Below are 8361 nucleotides of genomic sequence, written 5' to 3' on the forward strand. Positions count from 1 at the left end.
AATTAAGAAGGGGCCTATTTCAAGTATAATCCAAACGCCAATTTTCATATATGTTTAACCATTTTTACTATATTATAACCATTTCCCCCCGCAAAAAATAGCTGAAGTAATACATAAAATGATAAAAATAAAACAATCAGTCAGTGGCACAAGAGTTTTTTTCCTGCGTTCTTACTCTTTCATTTTTTTCTAAGTGAAACAAGAAAATCATAATTACAACCAAAAAGTTGATATTAAAATCATCTAGAAGGTTTTTAGTACTTGTTAATTTGATTTGTTGTTATTATTATTTTTTGCAGAGCAATCATTAACAGATTTCAAACAAACTCAATTATTAAATACATTTCCCTGTAACTGTCACAATCACATGTATTGGGAACACCTGTGCTCAGGTTTTTGGCGCCAACAGCCAGGACAGCTGATTGGCGCACCCTGTGCATTTAAATCCCCAGCTTCCGGTAACACTTTGTCCGATTGTACTCATGCTACCTGTTGCCTTCAGCTCAGTAAGCCCGTACCTCTGACTCTTTGCCTGCTCCCTGTTTTCTTCTGATTGATCTCCGTTGCCGACCCGTTTCTGTAAATCTGCCCTGCCCGTCTGACTCCTGAACTCTTTTCCGAACACTACGATTACGCCTGTCCGCGACCATTCCCGCCAAGCCTTCACCCGCCTGTCAAGTTCCGTCAATCCGCCAACCAACGGATCGAAGAATCCCACCTTGTCATTTCCTTCCTTTCAATAAAACCAAAAAACGAGCGGAGCGCAAGTGATCTCAGTCTTCCTTTCGTCCTGTCTGACAGTAACATCATATCCTGTCTATCACAGGGATTAGGTTCCAAAATTAAGTAGACAAATTTAATGTTTTAGTAATTATTATACAATAAAATACTCTATTGCACACTCAAAGCAAAAAACAAATCCTTTTTACAGGCTCAAGCATTTGTTTAAAGAACACAAGTACTGCATAGAGTTTTGTTATGAATATTTTTTAAACAAAAACCCACTCCACCGTCAAATATTAATAAGCAGGAATACATATATAGCTATATTTCATGTTGACAATATCTGTGTATTATTTGTTTTTGCAACACCCATTGCAGCCTGGTCATCCTGGAAGGGGGTTTACCGCATGTGCGGGCCCTTCTCAAGGTTTCTTCATTTTCCTCGTGTTGAGGTTTTTGAATTTTTCCTTGCCCTCATGTAGGCTTTAGATCAGGGGATGGTGTAATAATATTCTGTGGTTTGCAATAATCTGTGGTCTGTGCAGCCCTTTGAGACTCATGTGATCAAGGGCTATACAAATAAACATGACTTGACTAAGCAATGCAAGAAGCAAATACGAGAAGTGGGTAAGCCCTGTTATAGCGAGGGATTTCTGTATTTCCAAATGAGAATATGATTAGGGCATTTTAGTCAAGTCGAGTCACGTTCATTTGTATAGTTCTTGATCACAAGATGTCTCAAATGGCTGCACAGACCACAGACTATTACAGACTACAGACTATTATTACATCACCCCTGATCTAAAACATACACAAGAAGGGACAGTGTGTATTATGTAGGCCCACCTAGTGGTTAGAAAAAAAAACTAAACTAAATGAATATAGTAATTGGAAAAAACAAGCACGCAGTTATAATTGAATTAAATACATCGTCAAAAATTGCATTGACCCCAAAACTAGCTAGTAATAAGCATTCCCTGCAGAGGATAAAGTGTATGTGTAAACCAGTATTGTTGCACACTGTTGTTTGTTGTTTCTATCATTATTATTATTATTATTATTATTATTATGCTGAGGTTTTAAGTTAAAAAAATAAAACCGGCAGAGTGTGAGGAGCTACAACCAATAAATGTAAACAGGTAACTGTTCAAGAACAAAAACCTTCAAATCTGCTGGCAATATGGCAAAAGAACTACATTATTTGCAATACTGACTTTATTATCGAAATATAGTGCAATGGAAAGTATTTCAGCTGTCTTGTTGACTTTGTTTTACAGTATTTTTATTTTCGTTACAATTCGGCTCCCTTCGGTTGACTAAGGTTCTGAAACAGTTGTAATAAAATTGTTTTTATACTTTTAATTTTTCAATGTAGTTATTTAAAGAAAATGGAACATTTTCACTGTCCAAATCAGCCAGGACAATCATATTATAGGAATAAAATAGCAAACTGCTTCTACATGCTGATATGGATGTATGTTACAGATATTCGGCTTATCACTGGAGGACAGCAAGATGGCAAACAATGGCGTGCTTTTTTGCGAGGATTAAATATGGCAATTTCCTGCACTACACTAGACAAGGTCTCTCGGAAACACTAGTGTGCCCCGGGACACTAGTTAAAAAAACACCGGTTTCCATGATGGTTATTCCCTGTTTTTCGGTCTTACCAAGAAGACAATATCAGGCTCACAGTTACTGCAGAATTAATCAAAATGTGTGCGCAGGATTGACAACATGTAACACTGACTTTCATCCAAAGCGTTCATTCTCATAACTTTGACTGTTCTCGGTATTTCAAGTATGAAGTCATCTTCAGTGTTGCACTTTGAGTGAACCACTGCAGGGCTCAGGGGCTTCGATCAGCAATTTAGTTGAAGCTTCTGTACAATTGCACCGTCATTGACGCTTTGCTGCACAGAAGCACGGTGGACTCCTTAATGTCGCTTACAGTGGTTCTCAAATCGAAGTCTTTATTTTACTTTTTTTTTTAATTGAATGGCGAATCAGCTTGAAGCATACACTGTTTTTTATCTTTAAATCTGACTTTTTAATATTGTTATTTTTTTCACAATCTTTTGTTTCCAATTAGATTTTTGTCCAGCAAAGGAGTGAACCAGTGACATTACTGAAGCACGGAGTAGAGAGGGGTAAATATATAATTTATATACTATATCAAAAATATTTAACTTTCAACATTTTAATTTAAAAAAGCGAAGTTTCAAGTCAATGAGCCCCACTTTAAAAGCCCCACTGTGTAATATTTCACCACTAGTTGGCACTGTCTAATGAAAACGAAAACCAGTGCCAGAGACAGCTGACAAACAAGACGTCAGACAAACATGGCGGCAACCTAAGTTAGGAATTTCCCTTTATAAAAGAACTATACATTTTTCGACCTAAGTTTTTTTTTTTATAAAAAAAAACATCAGTATGATATTTCATGTATTTTTGCTTGATATAAAAATCAATACTTTTTTTTTCACTGATGATTTTTGTAGCATGGGCAGCACGGCGGCGCAGTGGTTAGCGCTTGTGCGGCACAGTTCATGTCATGGGAACCTGTCGTGGGTTCAAATCCAGCTCCAGACTTTCTGTGCGGAGTTTGTATGTTCTCCCCGTGCTTGCGTGGGTTTCCTCCGGGCACTCCGGTTTCCTCCCACATTCCAAAAACATGCATTTCAGGTGAATTGGCCGGTCCAAATTGTCCCTAGGTGTGAATGAGCGAATGAGTTGTCTGTCCCCGTGTGCCCTGCGATTGGCTGGCAACCAGTTCAGGGTGTCCCCTGCCCACTGCCCGAAGATGGCTGGGATGGGCTCCAGCCCCCCCCCGCGACCCTAATGAGGATAAGCGGTACGGCTAATGAGATGAGATGAGATGAGATTTTTGTAGCACTAGGAGGCGCCAAAGATTACCCACTATCCCTTCAAAGAAAGGAAGTCCTTTTTGTATCCAAGCCGTGTGCACTAGTGGTGCTGTGGTGCTCCAGGTGTGGTGCTATTAAAAAAAAAAAATAACGCTACTAAGCACAACGGGAAAATACTTTTCTCGTAAAAAAGTTGCCCAATGAAACATATTCCCCTATTATAATTGCTCATTATTTTACCGGGAATTTACACTTTAATTAGTGAATACGAGTATGCGCAAATGAATAAATGTCGATGCACACCAAGAAAAGCTGCCCTCACGTCAAGGATTATGCAATTAAAAATATGCCGTATGGCTAAACCCAGGCTAAACATCACTCTAGTCAGAGCAGAAGGAATGGCTGCCGAGGGCGATTCAAATCAGCTGATTAGACGGCTCCTCGCTCTGTGTCTCTTGTCAATCAAACTTGCTGTTAATCAAATGAATGACATGGTTTCATGCACTGGCGGATCACTCTGCCTTTTCCAAATGCTGATTTCCATCGGTGTAATTGCTCTAATAAACATGTGCACGTGCTGGTTGTCGAAGGGAGGGTTTTTTTTCATTATTTCGGTGCAATCAGTAGATGGACATTGACATTGGTCTGCAGTATTTTCATGGTCTTTTAGCGTTTAATTTTTTTTTTTTTCATACGGTTGGTTATACACTTAATTGGTCATGGGGTGTCAATCAAAGGGACCATTAAAATCCTCCATTCATGTGTATACTGGTATATTGGAATATTTATCTACTCCAGGGTCTAAAATGTTTGTCAACGAAAGCTGAAAAGGTGGTGAACGAGATGGGAGATGTTTTAAAATCAACACAAGTATAATTTCCTCAACTTTGAATAGTATTTTCCTCTATAAGGGTGATACTTTGGACAAGAGGCACATCTTCCACGTGTTGCTTCACTTACACTTGTAAAGATGGCGCACTCGTGCTATTCTGTTTCCAATGTAAAAACATTGATGTTTTACTGATGACAGTTACATTCTCTCTTAACAATTTAAAAACATTTTTTTTTTTTATCTTAATTTTCAGGTACCCCTCTAGTGTGCCGCAGAAAATTCACGGATTTTATCTTTACAAATAAGTATGCTATGGTTTGGGATCTTTGTTTTTATTCCAGGAATCAACCGAGTGATTTTAACATTCAGATACCTTTTTCGCATTTAAAAAGAATGCCAGAAAAGGCTGGCCGAGCACTTTTGGTTATGTTGACTCAGAGTTTTCATCTAGAAAGACATTACATTCTCCCAGGCCAGTCTCATGTGCCATTAACCCTTTCAAAATGGGAACTGGCACCCAAAAAATATTTTTGTGTCTCAGTGCAGATGATGCTCTCATGATGTACAACCATTGTAGTTTGTCATCGTTTCAACTCATGATCAAAAAACATTTTCTTCGTTCATTTTTGTCAATTTCATTTAATAGTCAATTAAAAAAACAAGAACACGTAGTAAGTGCATTTGTTTAATCTTACTAATGTAATCATATATTTATTATTTTCTCTCATTCTTACCCTAAATCAAAAATACATTCTATAAGAGATAGAACAAGATGACCCAATACGTCCCCTCGATCAAAATGTGTTTTCAAAGTTTCCCTAATTGTTTGCAGTTAATTTGGATCAGATCCCAAATTCCATCTTTGCCTCATCTGGCCAATCTTGATAACTAACAGACGCATGCTTGGGGAGCAGCTGTGTTTTGTGTAGCGAGAGGTCATCCGACAGTTGCAAACAGAGGGCAACACATCCTCTAAGGGGAAATGGGCACTGCTGGACAACTTTGTCTTCTCTGATTTTTGCAATAATCATGATGGGTGCTGCATGCTGGGACTAGATTAAAAGCAAAGATGACTGTGGTCAGGCTCTTTTGAACTTGAAGCAAGGGACCGCACCCTATTCGTATAATCTTTGCATCTCAACAATTCATCCTTGGTTGAAACTGGAGCCTCAAGAAAAGTGAAGGTTCTAATTCTGGGGAAAGTGTACCAGTAGCCTGTTAAACCTGCAAACAACAATCCAAAACGCACAAATGCAAAAAACGGGTATGTTTATGTGTAACTTTAAAATTGCCCTTCTAAAAACAGAAGCAATATTCTAATGTACGTGCAAACGGCATCAAGACAAATAGCGACGGAGAAAGTGGCAGCATGGCATGGAGACATGGCTGCTCATCAAGTATTAAAGTGGCCCGGCGTGCTTTCTAGAGCACACCTAATGATGGGAATGTAACGGGACCAGAAGTGCAAAACCCACACAAAAAACATTTAGGATCTATAAATGCCTACAAGTCATTTTTATGTGTAAAAACACCCTAATAAGTCCGTGTAAAAGAAAAGCTACCGTATTTTCCGCACTATAAGGCGCACCTAAAAGCCTTTATTTTTTTCAAAAGCTGACCATGCGCCTTATAATACAGTGCGCCTTATTTGTGGATAAATTTTAAAGTTGCAAAGTTTTCCAACTAACTTGCAGTCGCCGACTAGATTTTCCCCCGAACGCCAAGTAGTACGCGGTGGATGCTGGGATTTATTTACCGGCGTTTCATTGGCTAACCAATGTGTCAATCATCATTTGAATCGATCAATATTGGCTAAAGTTATTCGGAGGTCAAGAGGCGGATCCTTTTTATCATTTACAGGCTGCCATTGGCTTAAACGGCAAACAAAGCCTGCAATTGGCCGAAAAAGATGTGTCAATCATCAGTTGAATCAATCACTATTGGCTAATGGTAATCGGAGGTCAAGGGGCGGATCCTTTTTATCATTTACAGGCTGCCATTGGCTTGAACGGCGAAACAAAGCCTGCAATTGGCCGAAAAAGATGAATGCGTATAGCATGTGGCTGACGGCATAGAGAAAGCATTTTTTTCTATTCTGTATTTGTAAATATTGTATTCTCCTGGATTTACTAAACTCACGGATATAAGAGGACATTGCCTGCACATTATTATGAACACAACGACTTCGGTGAGCTATTCCGGGTTTTATATTGTCCCTGTATCTTGTTTCAGACTGAACTCGATGTTTCTGTGATAAGCGGTGCAGATAATGGATGGAATGGAGTGTCTATTTTTAAATTAAACTCAATTCCAAGTGTTTATCGTCATATGCACAGTAAAGTTGCGAGCGAAAAAGAAAATAAAAACTAAGGAATGGTTGGCATTTCTTGAATCCCAAGACTTTAACCTTTCGAATGATGGAACGATGCATTTGAGTGACATCTTACGGACACCGGATCCGCACGTGTTCTCGACACGTATTTGCTTCTTTGCAAGCTTTCGGAATGTTAAGGGGGTAATAAGTTGGACTGAACTATCTGACTGTTTTGTCCACGTTCCCATTGTAGCGCCTTATAATCCGGTGCGTCTTATGTATGTCAAAAATAGGACCAAAAACTATTTTTTCGGGGTGTGCCCTATAACCCAGTGCGCCTTATAGTGCGGAAAATACGGTAATCTAGAAATTGGGTGAATTTAACAATGTCTATCTTGTAATTTAGTTATCGGAAACAACTGCAAATGACAGCATTATAACTACTACTTCCAGGCGGGTATTGCGGGAAACCAAGATAAGGGATCAAGCCGGGATAAGTTCACTATTTTGGCTGAATTTAGCCTGAAGTCGGTTGCATGAAAGAAGGTTAAATTTAGCTCAGCTCAGTCACTATGGGGATTTTTTTCTCTAGATTTAAACTGCTCCAGACCAGGCAAACAACCATGCTACAATCATTCTCAGCTATACATCATGCACTTCTACTGTCATTCGTGTGAAAGCCTTACCATGGACTTTTTTGATTTGTTGGATTATTATAATTATGAAGGTGCGGCACAGCATTTGAGGTGTCCTTAAATAAACAACTTGCTCTACTAAATTCAAAGGGCCATTCATTCATCCATTCATCCATTCAAAGAGCGATTTCGCTTTTTTGCACTGCAGAACGAATTAGCTACAAGAAATTGGGCCCAGGGAGTGCTAGAGAGTGAGGCCATGCTTGTCTCTGCAAGCCAAAGGTCCAAACGTTAATCTAAACCCCCCAAAAAGATTAAAATTTGAGCGCATATAATAATTGCACATATTTGCGCATCATGAATTCGCCTACTGAGGCTGTGATCATAACTTTAAGACAGGAGATGGCGACAGAGAGTGGGGTTTTTAAGGGTTATTTATCTATCTTCGTTATTCATTATTCATTATCCGTTATCGGTCAGTTCATAATACGCTACAAAGCCTAGGAGCCGGACACTTACTCTCAGCCAAAAGGCCAAGCTAAGGTCCTAGCCCTAAAGCCTTGTTGCGATCATTGCGAATGCACCGTTCCCGGAGGTACTGCAATACCGGGCCGATGCGTGGAGTGGACAGAGCAAGCTCTTATTCCATCTCCGGAATGCAAAAATCAAAGCTAAAAGGCCAAGCTAAGGAACTAGCATCAAAGCCGATTTCTACATGTGCGGTATGTTTTTTTTAACAGACAGGGGTTTTTGGGGTTTTTAAGGGTTATTGTTCTATCTTCGTTATTCATTATCCATTATCGGTCAGTTCATAATACGCTACAAAGCCTAGGAGCCGGGACACTTACTCTTAGCCAAAAGGCCAAGCTAAGGTCCTAGCCCTAAAGCCTTGCTGCGATCATTGCGAATGCACCGTTCCCGGAGGTACTGCAATACCGGGCCGATGCGTGGAGCGGACAGAGCAAGCTCAGAGAGTAACCAACTTCAGAA

At 39.5% G+C, this 8361-nt stretch overlaps 1 protein-coding gene and 1 pseudogene across 1 annotated transcript in view; both read right to left on the reverse strand.

Annotated features, from left to right (window-relative positions):
- The window catches only part of elfn1a (extracellular leucine-rich repeat and fibronectin type III domain containing 1a), a 134596-nt gene that overhangs the window by 54059 nt on the left and 72176 nt on the right, over positions 1–8361 (reverse strand). The gene's annotated exons all lie outside the window — the stretch shown is intronic.
- LOC148373794 (U2 spliceosomal RNA) lies at positions 7945–8245 on the reverse strand (annotated as a pseudogene).

This window comes from Urocampus carinirostris, chromosome 1 (genome assembly GCF_059441175.1).
Source record: "Urocampus carinirostris isolate Australia breed hairy pipefish chromosome 1, RoL_Ucar_1.0, whole genome shotgun sequence".
In the NCBI taxonomy this organism is placed as follows: Eukaryota; Metazoa; Chordata; class Actinopteri; order Syngnathiformes; family Syngnathidae; genus Urocampus; species Urocampus carinirostris.